This window comes from Schistocerca cancellata, chromosome 6 (assembly GCF_023864275.1).
Source record: "Schistocerca cancellata isolate TAMUIC-IGC-003103 chromosome 6, iqSchCanc2.1, whole genome shotgun sequence".
Classification (NCBI taxonomy): domain Eukaryota; kingdom Metazoa; phylum Arthropoda; class Insecta; order Orthoptera; family Acrididae; genus Schistocerca; species Schistocerca cancellata.
In genome coordinates this window covers 614,059,443-614,074,670 of record NC_064631.1, presented here as the reverse complement: position 1 = coordinate 614,074,670, position 15,228 = coordinate 614,059,443, and positions in this window count along the sequence as shown.

Below are 15,228 nucleotides of genomic sequence, written 5' to 3'. Positions count from 1 at the left end.
TCCTCGGCCCATGGACCTAGCGCAGGGTGAGTCCGTTTACCAGAAACGTGTAAGAACAGGCTCAGTACTGGTGGCTTAGTTTGAAACAATATTCTTAGGTTGGTGGCGGAAGCGCAAGTGAGCTTTGTTTACTGGCAGATTTCAAACTTGGCGCTGGTTCCTAGGAGGAGGAGGTGGCGGTCTGGTCCTCGAAAAGTAGTTTAAGTTAGGGAGTTGAACACGTTTGCACACATATATCAAATTGTAAATTCAATTATTTAATATAGCGGGGTGATGAGAGTGATTAGTGGGCGTTCTCACGACGAGCAAACGCGCTGTTATACGGTCATGGTGGATTCCACTGTCGATCAAACTCTAGCGCCAAATGTATCCTTTGTCCGGTACGCGGTCGACAGGTTCCATCATGTCCAGCGTTAAGTGCTTGCGGGTGCCGAAAGATGTTTACGTAGTCAGACTCGGAGGCGCCGCTCGCCGCCTACCTGATGCGCTGGCCGTGGGGGTGTGCGGGCACCGCTGTCTCTCCGTGCGCTGGCCAGGGGGTGGCGAGGATTTGAACTAATTCAGTTGGAGCGCGGACGTCGTGATGACTGCACTGCGCTATCAAAGATGTGTGTGCTGACTGTGTTGGAGAACAAGTGATGACCATACTGCTTGAAATAAAGTCTTTAGGCCCTTCCCCCCTGCAAAATCAAAGGATGTGAATTACGTTACTATACGAGCAATTTATTATTTGACGTGATTATGAAAGGCTACCAGTGAAAAATAAAAGATAATTGATGGAGAAAGATCGTACGTGTGTTCAATTATGGTGTTGGGATTTGAACTTGTGATAGATTTTTGTTATGGATGTAAGGAGAATGGCTTTCTCGCCGAGAAAATAGGACATCTTGAATAAATAATAAATGATAATAATATATAGACCCCCCATGAACCATGGACCTTGCCGTTGGTGGGGAGGCTTGCGTGCCTCAGCGATACAGATAGCTATACCGTAGGTACAGCCACAACGGAGGGGTATCTGTTGAGAGGCCAGACAAACGTGTGGTTCCTGAAGAGGGGCAGCACCCTTTTCAGTAGTTGCAAGGGCAACAGTCTGGTTGATTGACTGATCTGGCCTTGTAACAATAACCAAAACGGCCTTGCTGTGCTGGTACTGCGAACGGCTGAAAGCAAGGGGAAACTATGGCCGTAATTTTTCCCGAGGGCATGCAGCTTTACTGTATGATTAAATGATGATGGCGTCCTCTTGGGTAAAATATTCCGGAGGTAAAATAGTCCCCCATTTGGATCTCCGGGCGGGGACTACTCAAGAGGATGTCGTTATCAGGAGAAAGAAAACTGGCGTTCTACGGATCGGAGCGTGGAATGTCAGATCCCTTAATCGGGCAGGTAGGTTAGAAAATTTAAAAAGGGAAATGGATAGGTTAAAGTTAGATATAGTGGGAATTAGTGAAGTTCGGTGGCAGGAGGAACAAGACTTCTGGTCAGGTGACTACAGGCTTATAAACACAAAGTCAAATAGGGGTAATGCAGGAGTAGGTTTAATAATGAATAGGAAAATAGGAATGCGGGTAAGCTACTACAAGCAGCATAGTGAACGCATTATTGTGGCCAAGATAGATACGAAGCCCACACCTACTACAGTAGTACAAGTTTATATGCCAACTAGCTCTGCAGATGACGAAGAAATTGAAGAAATGTATGATGAAATAAAAGAAATTATTCAGATAGTGAAGGGAGACGAAAATTTAATAGTCATGGGTGACTGGAATTCGAGTGTAGGAAAAGGGAGAGAAGGAAACATAGTAGGTGAATATGGATTGGGTGTAAGAAATGAAAGAGGAAGCCGCCTGGTAGAATTTTGCACAGAGCACAACTTAATAATAGCTAACACTTGGTTTAAGAATCATGATAGAAGGTTGTGTACATGGAAGAACCCTGGAGACACTAAAAGGTATCAGATAGATTATATAATGGTAAGACAGAGATTTAGGAACCAGGTTTTAAATTGTAAGACATTTCCAGGGGCAGATGTGGACTCTGACCACAATCTATTGGTTATGACCTGTAGATTAAAACTGAAGAAACTGCAAAAAGGTGGGAATTTAAGGAGATGGGACCTGGATAAACTGAAAGAACCAGAGGTTGTACAGAGTTTCAGGGAGAGTATAAGGGAACAATTGACAGGAATGGGGGAAAGAAATACAGTAGAAGAAAAATGGGTAGCTTTGAGGGATGTAGTAGTAAAGGCAGCAGAGGATCAAGTAGGTAAAAAGACGAGGGCTAGTAGAAATCCTTGGGTAACAGAAGGAATAATGAATTTAATTGATGAAAGGAGAAAATATAAAAATGCAGTAAATGAAGCAGGCAAAAAGGAATACAAACGTCTCAAAAATGAGATCGACAGGAAGTGCAAAATGGCTAAGCAGGGATGGCTAGAGGACAAATGTAAGGATGTAGAGGCGTATCTCACTAGAGGTAAGATAGATACTGCCTACAGGAAAATTAAAGAGACCTTTGGAGATAAGAGAACCACTTGTATGAACATCAAGAGCTCAGATGGAAACCCAGTTCTAAGCAAAGAAGGGAAAGCAGAAAGGTGGAAGGAGTATATAAAGGGTCTATACAAGGGCGATGCACTTGAGGACAATATTATGGAAATGGATGAGGATGTAGATGAAGATGAAATGGGAGATACGATACTGCGTGAAGAGTTTGACAGAGCACTGAAAGACCTGAGTCGAAACAAGGCCCCGGGAGTAGACAACATTCCATTGGAACTACTGACGGCCTTGGGAGAGCCAGTCCTGACAAAACTCTACCATCTGGTGAGCAAGATGTATGAAACAGGTGACATACCCTCAGACTTCAAGAAGAATACAATAATTCCAATCCCAAAGAAAGCAGGTGTTGACAGATGTGAAAATTACCGAACAATCAGTTTAATAAGCCACAGCTGCAAAATACTAACACGAATTCTTTACAGACGAATGGAAAAACTAGTAGAAGCCGACCTCGGGGAAGATCAGTTTGGATTCCGTAGAAATTTTGGAACACGTGAGGCAATACTGACCTTACGACTTATCTTAGAAGAAAGATTAAGGAAAGGCAAACCTACATTTCTAGCATTTGTAGACTTAGAGAAAGCTTTTGACAATGTTGACTGGAATACTCTCTTTCAAATTCTAAAGGTGGCAGGGGTAAAATACAGGGAGAGAAAGGCTATTTACAATTTGTACAGAAACCAGATGGCAGTTATAAGAGTCGAGGGACATGAAAGGGAAGCAGTGGTTGGGAAGGGAGTAAGACAGGGTTGTAGCCTCTCCCCGATGTTATTCAATCTGTATATTGAGCAAGCAGTAAAGGAAACAAAAGAAAAATTCAGAGTAGGTATTAAAATCCATGGAGAAGAAATAAAAACTTTGAGGTTCGCCGATGACATTGTAGTTCTATCAGAGACACCAATGGACTTGGAAGAGCAGTTGAATGGAATGGATGGTGTCTTGAAGGGAGGATATAAGGCGAACATCAACAAAAACAAAACGAGGATAATGGAATGTAGTCGAATTAAGTCGGGTGATGTTGAGGGTATTAGATTAGGAAATGAGACACTTAAAGCAGTAAAGGAATTTTGCTATTTGGGGAGAAAAATAACTGATGATGGTCGAAGTAGAGAGGATATAAAATGTAGACTGGCAATGGCAAGGAAAGCGTTTCTGAAGAAGAGAAATTTGTTAACATCGAGTATAGATTTAAGTGTCAGGAAGTCATTTCTGAAAGTATTTGTATGGAGTGTAGCCATGTATGGAAGTGAAACATGGACGGTAAATAGTTTGGACAAGAAGAGAATAGAAGCTTTCGAAATGTGGTGCTACAGAAGAATGCTGAAGATTAGATGGGTAGATCACATAACTAATGAGGAAGTATTGAATAGGATTGGGGAGAAAAGAAGTTTGTGGCACAACTTGACCAGAAGAAGGGATCGGCTGGTAGGACATGTTCTGAGGCATCAAGGGATCACCAATTTAGTATTGGAGGGCAGCGTGGAGGGTAAAAATCGTAGGGGGAGACCAAGAGATGAATACACTAAGCAGATTCAGAAGGATGTAGGTTGCAGTTGGTACTGGCAGATGAAGAAGCTTGCACGGGATAGAGTAGCATGGAGAGCTGCATCAAACCAGTCTCAGGACTGATGACCACAACAACAAACAATATATAGACGTACAGTTTTGGAGATATTATCGTGTTGGAATTTTAATTTGGCGCAGTTTTCTAGTGGATGTAGACCTATAATAATAATAATAATAATAATAAGTGATAATGAATGATAATGAATGGTAATACATGACAATGAATGATAATGAATGTTCATTAAATGATAACAAATAATTATGAATAATAATAAACAAAAGTAAGGTTTTGCAGCCATTATCGTGTTGGAATTTGAATTTGGAGGGAATTTTCTAGTGGAGGCAGGTCAAGAATAAAAAATAATAATAAATGGTAATAAATAATAATAAATGATAATAAATAATAATAAATAATAATGAATGTTAATGAATGATAATAATAATAAAAAGACAAGTATGGTCTTTGCATGCATTATCCTGTTGGAATTCAAACTTCCCGCTATTTTTTCTTCTGGAGGCTTAGGTTAGTGGATGTAGCGCAATTGGACTATTATCCCGCCAAAATTCAAAATTCCCGCCATTTTTTCTTGAGGTTAGGTTAGTGGACGTAGCACAATTGACCTATTTTCCCGCCAAAATCCGCCATCTTGGATGACATCATGCGATGTTGCCATGTCTTCATGCCGCCAACTTGGATGACGTCATCGCCGCCATATTGAATATATTTGGCAACAATGTAGCGTGGTCTGGCATGAACCTTGTCCCCCTACTCGTAATAGCAGTTGCATTTACGGACAGTGTTGTGAAGTTGGGAAGTTATTGGATTGTTTTGTTGGAAAGAGAAACGTGTGTGAATTTACGGCCTCTGAAAATTATGTGTGGCATGTTTTATATTCGTCTGTGGAATATTTGGCGAGCAGTTTCTTTATTAGAAATACCCTGAAAAAAGGACAAACGCGAAACTCATATATTGTAGCAGAGTACTGACTGTAAATCGCGTGATAATTCGGGTTGGTCTTAAGTACATTCCTGGCTGCCATGTGTGTGTACTGAGTTGTCTGTACTGTGAGCTGAGGACTTTGATATTATTCGTTAATTAAATATGGGCTGATGGCAAGTGTTTAATTTGGAACCTAAGGAGAGAAAAGAAATTGTTGCAGGATTTTGACATTTTTCTAAAGAGATAAGGCAATCGCCTTCCACCAGAAAATTGTCATATTACAGGACAGTTTGCTACCAGAGTTTACACGGACATTGCGAACGTAAGTATTGACGGTGTTTCTCTTCAATCCCGCTTTTAACGCAGTGTAAACAGTATCTACGTATGCAGTGAAACGGGCTGGTGATCAGACGCCGTGCTGAGGTAGGTGGAACTTTTGTAGTGCACAGTACGACGAGAGACAGTGATCAAGCATTACGCACAAATGTCTAAACCTGCCCCACCGCACGTGTTTCAAACTAGCACCAGGAAATGGATCAGATGTGCTGCAGAACAGGTGGGAATCATCCAGGAGATACTGCAAAATTCAAACACATCAGCCATTAAGCCCCACAGCTATGGAACAGCGGTTGTGTTTCACCAACACAACCGTCTACAGAATTGTGTGTGAATATGTTTTGGTTTAGCGACAGGGCCCACTTTTATTTGGATGGGTTACTCAACAAGCAAAATTGGCGTATTTCGGCGACTGAGAATCCGCATTTCGCGGTCGAGAAGTCTCTTCACGCTCGACGGGTGACTGTGTGGTGTGCAATGTCCAGTCACGAAATAATTGGTGGGCCGTGGCACCATATTTTACTTCGCTTGGGTCTTGTCTGGCACCGCTGGCTCGAGTTTGCAGTCGATTTATTATTCTTCAGTAAGCATCTTTGGTCGAAACCGGCGTAGGAGGAAGTGCTGCCTTGTGTGGTGTGTGTCTAAAGTGGGAAGACAGTTGGTCTGAGACAGCGGAGTTGCACGTTAGAGCTGAGTTATTTGTGACATCAGGTTCCTATGAGAGAGCTAAGTTCGGCTGGTTGATCCAAGGTGATCAGCAGTAGCCCCACCAGTCCGACACAGCAAGTTCGCTGTTGGACGAGTGGTGTGTGGGGCGTGTTGGTAGGCTGGCGGGGTGCGCCTTCGTCACGTCCGCCAGCCAGGGCGGGCCTCCCGCTGTGAAAAGGGGCAACTTGGTGGCCGTCCAGTCGCTGGTTAGTGACGCCACAGTTCATCGGGTTGTATGGACTGCCGCTTCACGTTGCTCGCAGCTTGGTTCGTCTGCTTCACCCTGGAACAGACACGACATCCTACTGTTTGTTTAATAATTGCCATCTCAAGGTGCCCCTTGCCTCCGTGCAGCTCCGACACCTTACACAAGACGAGCATTAACTGTGGCTTCGTTTGACTACAGTAGTCTGAAAAGAGTAAGATTGTAGTCATTTTTCCCCAACCTGTGGCCTTAATATTTGAATTGCAAAGTTCACTTTTGTTATTATTACAGTACTGGCCATAAAAAGTGTTATACCAAGAAGAAATGCAGATGATAAACGGGTATTCATTGGACAAATATATTATACTAGAACTGACATGTGATTACATTTTCGCGCGATTTGGGTGCACAGATACTGAGAAATCAGTACCCAGAACAACCACCTCTGGCCATAATAACGGCCTTGATACGCCTGGGCATTGAGTCAAACAGAGCTTGGATGGCGTGTACAGGTACATCTGCCCATTGAGCTTCAACACGATACCACAGTTCATCAGGAGTAGTGACTGGCGTATTGTGACGAGCCAGTTGCTCGGCCATCATTGACCAGACGTTTTCAATTGGTGAGAGATCTGGAGAATGTGCTGGCCAGGGCAGCAGTCGAACATTTTCTGTATCCAGAAAGGCCCGTACAGGACCTGCAACATGCGGTCGTGCATTATCCTACTGAAATGTAGGGTTTCGCAGGGATCGAATGAAGGGTAGAGCCATAGGTCGTAATACATCTGAAATGTAACGTCCACTGTTCAAAGGGCCATTAGTGCTAACAAGACGTGTAACCAATGACATCCCATACCATCACGCCAGGTGATACGCCAGTACAGCAATGACGAATACACGATTTCAATGTGCGTTCACCACGATGTCGCCAAACACGGATGCGACTACCATGATGCTGTAAACATAACCTGGATTCATCCGAAAAAATGACGTTTTGCCATTTGTGCACCCAGATTAGTCGTTGAGTACACCATCGCAGGCGCTCCTGTCTCTGATGTAGCGTCAAGGATAACCGCAGCCATGGTCTCCGAGCTGATAATGCATGCTGCTGCAAACGTCGTCGAACTGTTCGTGCAGATGTTTGTTGTCTTAAAATTCGTGTTTGTAGCACGTCATCTTCGAGGTGTAGCCATTTTAATGACCAGTAGTGTAAAATCGCTCTCTTTGCGTGATCCCTGGACAGACTGCACTCCTTCTCAAAATCTGCTGGCGTCCATCATTTACAAGTAATGTCCTCACTGTCGAGAAAAAAAAATCATCTTTCACACGACTACCTGCGCCAGTTCCCCGAACTTTTTGCATGCTGCTCCCTGTGTTCGTGGGGTGCTAGAACTGTCGGCGCATCCCTGGTTTCTAAGGCAGGTAAAATGACTGCCGCCGGGCCAGAAGAGCTCTGCTGCTTCCGCGCGTACATTCTTGGCATTCTGCCTAATGGCTGCAGGTGTCCATCATCTCTTGGCAACCTTCTGGTCGTCAGACGGGCCCTTCGTACTAGGCCCCTCCTCGAGCGAGGCGAAGATGTCGGCCCGGCTTCCCGCCGTGTCCTTGGAGAATGACTACACCATGGGGTTCGCTCCAGGGTGTCCGGCCCCTTCCTCCTCCATGGCTGCTCGCGGCGACTTGGCGAAAGTGGCTGCAGTTGGACGTATTACACAGCTCCTTGTCATGACTATGAAGCTTCTGACACAGAAGGTTGCAAGTCATAACAAAGTCTCCCATCTATGTTCTCTTGGCCCATCGCACAAACACTTGGGAACAACACAAAAATCTTCACCCCAATGCCTGTCAACTGCTCTTTGTGTATGAGAAAGTGGTTGGAAACTTTCCTCATATCAGCACATTGTAGGTGTCACCACCGGCGCCAGCCTTATGTGAATGCTCTGAAAAGCTAATAATTTGCATATCACAGCATGTTCTTCCTGTCGTTTTAATTTCACGTCTGTACAGGTTATTTTCGTGGTATAGTAATTGTAATGGCCAGTAGTGTATTTGCCTGAAATATTTGCATTTGAAATAATTGCAATTGATTTGTTGGCCCGGTCCTTCCCGATTTCCTTAAGTCCCGATTGCTCGGTTCACAATTTGTAGCAGAGCGTGGTTACGTTCTTTTACCAGTGCAGGGGTGTGCTTGGTTTCATGTTATTTGATGTAGTGCTTAATGGTAGTCTGGTTTGACATTCTTTAACTGTTGTTTAATTACTGCTTGCGTTTTTCAGTAACGGATTCGCGCCATGGAATCGAGAGACTGCTACCGTACTAACCTCCTAAAAAAGGACCAACTTGTATACGAACTCAACATCCGCTGTGGGGACTCTGTGGGAAGTATGCCCCAAGTGTGAGGCAGGCAGCGAGCAGCGGCAACGGCGCCGCCTTCGATCACCGCGGACACCACTGACGAGGTAGGACAAGCTCTTGATACTGTTTCCACGGCGTTGAAAAAACTCAATTAAGAGGTTGCCATTCCGCAGGAGGGTCACCCCACTGGGAAGCAGGTCGTGCGAATTCGCTCCCAGTTACTGCATTTAGGGAATAGGGTGAAAGGTCATGAGTTATAACTTAATTGGCCCGCCGAAGTGGCTGAGCGGTTGTAGGCGCTTCAGTCTGGAACCGCGCGACCGCTACCGTCGCAGGTTCGAATCCTGCCTCGGGCATGGATGTGTGTGATGTCCTTAGGTTAGTTAGGCTTAAGTAGTTTTAAGTTCTAGGGGACTGATGACCTCCGCTGTTAAGTCCCATAGTGTTCAGAGCCATTTGAACCATTTTTTATATCTTAATTTAGCAAAATCGTCACGCCTCGCTCAGTGAACTGAAATGCTGGTAGAATTCAAGGACCAATCTGCGTCGTTGGGATTAGAGAGTGGGAGAGAGGCAGTTCAGACAGTGCCTCTGGCGGTCAAGTAGTAGATCGCGATGTAGGTACTTCTGGCGCGAGTAATTGATTGAGCATGAGTTTTGTCTAGTTGCCTAATCTGGTCATGTGTTTATTTAATAACGTTAGTGCACTGTTTGTTGAATCTTTGTCCAACATTCAGCAATTGCTGTGGTTGCTAGTGCGTCTCGAACTACAGGCCTATGCCTTAGGTGTCCCATAACCCGTGATACAGCAGAGCGTCGATTCTCCGAACGTCGGTCAACCGAACGACCGCTTAACCGAACTGTGTACTCGCTCGCACCTGTTACTCTCCCACCCTACCGTCCATCATCCCCTTCACTCCCAAACCAAGTTTCCCACAGTAGTCGCCGCAGTGGGCCACGGCTGGTGGAACATTGCTTCTAATGGGGCCTTCAGAAGGCGCTGCTGACCGCCCAAGGCGCCAGTCTGAGGCGTTCACTTGTTTAGATACTGCTTTGCGATGGTTTGAAGTCCAAGATGAAAGTGACCAGTTTCAGAAATCTGTAATGAAAAATGTACATGACTTAGCTGCTCGTAAGCGTGGAGGCTCGCTTAGACAGCCCAAAATAAAGGATTTTTTTTAAACGTTAATTTTGTATGCTGTGTGTATTGTTCATGCAAAATGCGTATGTAATATGTATATATTTTTGTTTAATAAACTGTGCCACATACTATACATTCCTACTGAAGTTGCCTTTGTATGTTACTTTGTAATACTAAAAGAGATGCCTGTTTTTATGAATAAATTTACTGTACAGTACTTCTTTTTGGCAAATAAACATGTATAGTTCGATTATCAGAACAAACCAGTTTTCCGAACACCCATGTCCCCCAATTACTTCGGATAATCGACGCTCGACTGTACTTGCCTTACTTTACCCACTGACTCGTGATAGGTTGAGCTTGCTCCTCTCTGACGCATTCAAAGTAACAACTTGCGACAGCTTAACTTAGGCAGCTGGCGGTACGGGAAGAACTCACCCTGAATGCGTAAGCATCTCGAGGGAAGGTATTACTGGCGCGTTCAGGATGCTATAAATGGTCTCTAAGATTTTAGAGCGGCTCAAACCCGAGGACAGGTCTCGGCTATCCTTTTCCTTCCGTTCGACCAACTCCCGAGACCTGCTGAAGTTCGTCACCTTCGTTAAGGCGCTCTCGTTCGCTGACGACCAGAGTGGTGTTTATGTTAGTGTGATCCAACCCCCTGTCGGAACTGGACCCAACCTTAGCGACAGTTTCGCAAACGAGGGTGAGCAGTCGGGGGAGGGGGGTGGGGGGTTGGAGCGTGCTTCAGATGTGGTACCCATGACCCTCAAGTACGGTAATGTCCGGTCGCTCGTACGCCTCGTCCTCTTAAATGACGCCAGGCACCCAGGAGGGGAACTGGCACCCACTGGTGCCGCTGCCCGTGGAACACTCGAATGCGCGCCGTTTGCGTCTGCACTTCTCAGTTTATTTGTCCTAGGTCTGGCCATTAACCACTCTGTGGCTTGTTGGTTGCGGGAAGTTCTGTCTCTCTCCTCAAATACACTCCTGGAAATGGAAAAAAGAACACATTGACACCGGTGTGTCAGACCCACCATACTTGCTCCGGACACTGCGAGAGGGCTGTACAAGCAATGATCACACGCACGGCACAGCGGACACACCAGGAACCGCGGTGTTGGCCGTCGAATGGCGCTAGCTGCGCAGCATTTGTGCAACGCCACCGTCAGTGTCAGCCAGTTTGCCGTGGCATACGGAGCTCCATCGCAGTCTTTAACACTGGTAGCATGCCGCGACAGCGTGGACGTGAACCGTATGTGCAGTTGACGGACTTTGAGCGAGGGCGTATAGTGGGCATGCGGGAGGCCGGGTGGACGTACCGCCGAATTGCTCAACACGTGGGGTGTGAGGTCTCCACAGTACATCGATGTTGTCGCCAGTGGTCGGCGGAAGGTGCACGTGCCCGTCGACCTGGGACCGGACCGCAGCGACGCACGAATGCACGCACGCCAAGACCGTAGTATCCTACACAGTGCCGTAGGGGACCGCACCGCCACTTCCCAGCAAATTAGGGACACTGTTGCTCCTGGGGTATCGGCGAGGACCATTCGCAACCGTCTCCATGAAGCTGGGCTACGGTCCCGCACACCGTTAGGCCGTCTTCCGCTCACGCCCCAACATCGTGCAGTCCGCCTCCAGTGGTGTCGCGACAGGCGTGAATGGAGGGAGGGACGAATGGAGACGTGTCGTCTTCAGCGATGAGAGTCGCTTCTGCCTTGGTGCCAATGATGGTCGTATGCGTGTTTGGCGCCGTGCAGGTGAGCACCACAATCAGGACTGCATACGACCGAGGCACACAGGGCCAACACCCGGCATCATGGTGTGGGGAGCGATCTCCTACACTGGCCGTACACCACTGGTGATCGTCGAGGGGACACAGAATAGTGCACGGTACATCCAAACCGTCATCGAACCCATCGTTCTACTATTCCTAGACCGGCAAGGGAACTTGCTGTTCCAACAGGACAATGCACGTCCGCATGTATCCCGTGCCACCCAACGTGCTCTAGAAGGTGTAAGTCAACTACCCTGGCCAGCAAGATCTCCGGATCTGTCCCCCATTGATCATGTTTGGGACTGGATGAAGCGTCATCTCACGCGGATTGCACGTCCAGCACGAACGCTGGTCCAACTGAGGCGCCAGGTGGAAATGGCATGGCAAGCCGTTCCACAGGACTACATCCAGCATCTCTACGATCGTCTCCATGGGAGAATAGCAGCCTGCATTGCTGCGAAAGGTGGATATACACTGTACTAGTGCCGACATTGTGCATGCTCTGTTGCCTGTGTCTATGTGCCTGTGGTTCTGTCAGTGTGATCATGTGATGTATCTGACCCCAGGAATGTGTCAATAAAGTTTCCCCTTCCTGGGACAATGAATTCACGGTGTTCTTATTTCAATTTCCAGGAGTGTATGAGTGATCTCTCGAGTTTGGACACATGGAGGTTAGCTACTGTTCGCTCCTCCTCTTAGAGATGTCGTGTCGCTAATGGGCAAAGGTAGCCTCTGCGCAGAGAGGTTATGGGCAGTTTATCTGTGTGCCTCTTTTCCTCGCCGGTTACCTTCATGGTTGTCAGGGGGCTCCTGCCTAACCTTATTTTAGGGCGCGATTTCATTCAGAAGACCGGAATGACGTTGGATTTCAGTACTCGTACGTTTTCTTTTAAATTTGCCTCAGCGGAGAGAATAGCGTTGTTTTCCTGCCGGCAGGCCGAAATCAGACGCCACGTAAATAGTACCGGCAGTCGATCTGAGGATGACCATCTTCCACGTGAACGCGCTGAGCAGTTGCTGGGGTTGATTCCTGATGAGCTTAGTGACAAATTAGGGATGACTAACGCCAGTAAGTACCACATTCGTGTGATGATGATGTGCCGGTCCGACAGTCTACCTACCGACTTTCACCACCGAAAATGAAGATTTTGAGGCAGAAAGTTGACGGTTTGTTGAGGGATGGTGTCATCAGGCCGTCTATTTCCCCTTAGGACTCGCCAATTTTCTTGGTTCCCAGAGCCCAGGGATAGGATTTCCTCCCAGTAGTCGATTACCAGTTGCTACATAAGAAGGTAATCTTAGTCAGTCCCATTACTCGACATACACAACTGTTTTACGTGGTTCTCCGGCGCTTGTTGGCTCACTGTACTTGACCTTAATCAGGCATACCACCAGATACCATCGACTGAGGAGTCTAAACATCTGACTGCGTTTTGCTCCGATTGGAACTTATTTGATCGGGTAGCTTTTGACCTGTCTACTGGTGCTGCTGTACTTTGGCGTTTTAGACCATATTATGAGTGACATTAAATTAAAGTGCGTTTTTAATTATTTGAAGATCTAATTATTTACAGTCTTTGTTTTAAGGATCATTTGTAGCATATCTGGGCTGTACTTTGCAGGCGGGTGAATATATCTTCCACCTATCTCATGAAAATTCTTCAAAGAGCATAACTTTATGGTAAGTCTTAAGTCCTTCGAATGAAAATTCAGATGGTGTTGGGAAGGATATGTTATTGTAGTGTTCATGATAATTTTTAAGTACTTCAATTAGAGTTGACTTGCCGACACAAGATAATCATTACAAATATGTAGTTTTAAAACCTTTATCAGTGCCTTCATTCCACCACCCCATCACCTGGGCAGCCCAAGCAATATACACATTATGAAACTTTTGCACTATAATATAGGTTTTTATTTTCCCAAAATTGAGTATGATAACTCTGTATAAACCTGTAACGACTTGAATGTTCAACCACAAACGGATCAGTGTACTTGCACTCACGATGATTTCTATATGATTGCTTTTTTTTTCCGACATGCTGGTTTAATGTTCAATCCGTCTAAGATTGGCTACACAGCAAGTTTCTTTCCTGTGGCATTTGATATCTGAACAGGGGGGTTACTATCGATCAAAAATGCACTCACGCCTTAGGGCAATTTCCCCAGCCACGTAATAGTAAGGATATTGTACGTTTCATTGGTATGGCGAACTACTTTAGGCGTTTCATTCCGAATTTTGCGCGACTTGTGGCTCCCCTCAATCAGTTGCGCAGGAAGGAGGAAATTTGTATGTGGCGAAAGCCAACAAGGCGCCTTCTAGTCAATTAAGACCGCGATAGCGAACCCGCCCGTCTTGGTTTTTCCCGACTTTTGTGACGCGGGTGCTGCAGCCGTGCTCCTCCAGGAGGGTCAAGGGGTGAGGCGCTCATTTTCGTTCGCATCTAGGCGACTGATGTTAGCCGAACGTAATTACACAGTGTATGAGTGCGAGGCATTGGTCGTACTATTTGCCCTCTAAAAGTTTCAGTTCTACCTCCAGCATCGAGAAGTTGAATTGGAGACTAATAAACGGGCACTTAGTTTGGTGCTAGCCCGGCCTAGGAAGACGGGGCGGATTGCTAGATGGGCTGTCCAAATTTCCGCCTTCCACTTTAAGGTGCGGCAGGTACGAGGCGGCGACAGCCAGGTTTCCGATGCACTTAGCCGGATGTTCCAAGAGGAGGAACCTGTGGAAGACGTTACGGTCAATCAAGCCCCCCCCCCCTCCCTTGTGTGTTCTGTATTAACAGAGGTTCCCCAATTGTTTAACAATCTAAGGACCATGCAGGATCAGGACCTGTTGTGGGGACCCTAAAGGGAACAAATTTTCGCTGGTGAAGAGAAATAGAACTGTGTAAAGAGGCAGGTGGAGCTGACGAGGTCAGGATTTGTGTCCCACAAAGCCTGGTTCCACTGGTCTTTCGTTACTTCCATGACTAGTTGGTGGGAGGACGTTATGGATTGCGTAAGACCTTTGAAAAGGTGGAAGAGCATCTTGTTTGGCCGACCCTTTACAAGGAAATCAGACTGTCAGCAACGCGCCGCAAAAGGGCTTGCTACAGTCGCAACGATAAGAACATCCGCTCGGTAAGCTCTTTATCGATTACATCGAGCCACTTCCACGCACCAAGAAGGGAAACCATTATATACTAGTGGTCATAGTTGCCTTTTCTAGGTTTGCTTGGTTGATTCCAAGCTGGGGGATGACAGCGGCGATAACTATTGCCCATCTCATGAACATTTTCTGTTGGTTTGGGTCCCCGCGGGCGTTGGTTAGAGATATCGCTCCCGCGTTTGTCTCGAGAATATTTAGATAATTTTGTTTCTGCAACGGGATTAAACACCTAACCACCAGTTCGTACTACCCTCAGGCATTGTTCGCGGAAAGGATGAAGTGCAACCTAAAGTCGGCATTAATCACTTATCATCATAAGTCTCCTAGCAATTGGGATACTATCTTACCGTGGCAGAATTTGGCCTTTAATTCCGTTAAACACGAGGCTTCCATGGCAACCCTTTGTTGCCCTCCTGTTTGCTTACCCTGTCAACTCTCTCGCAGCTAATTTGTGGGAAATTAACGACCTCCTACGCGTT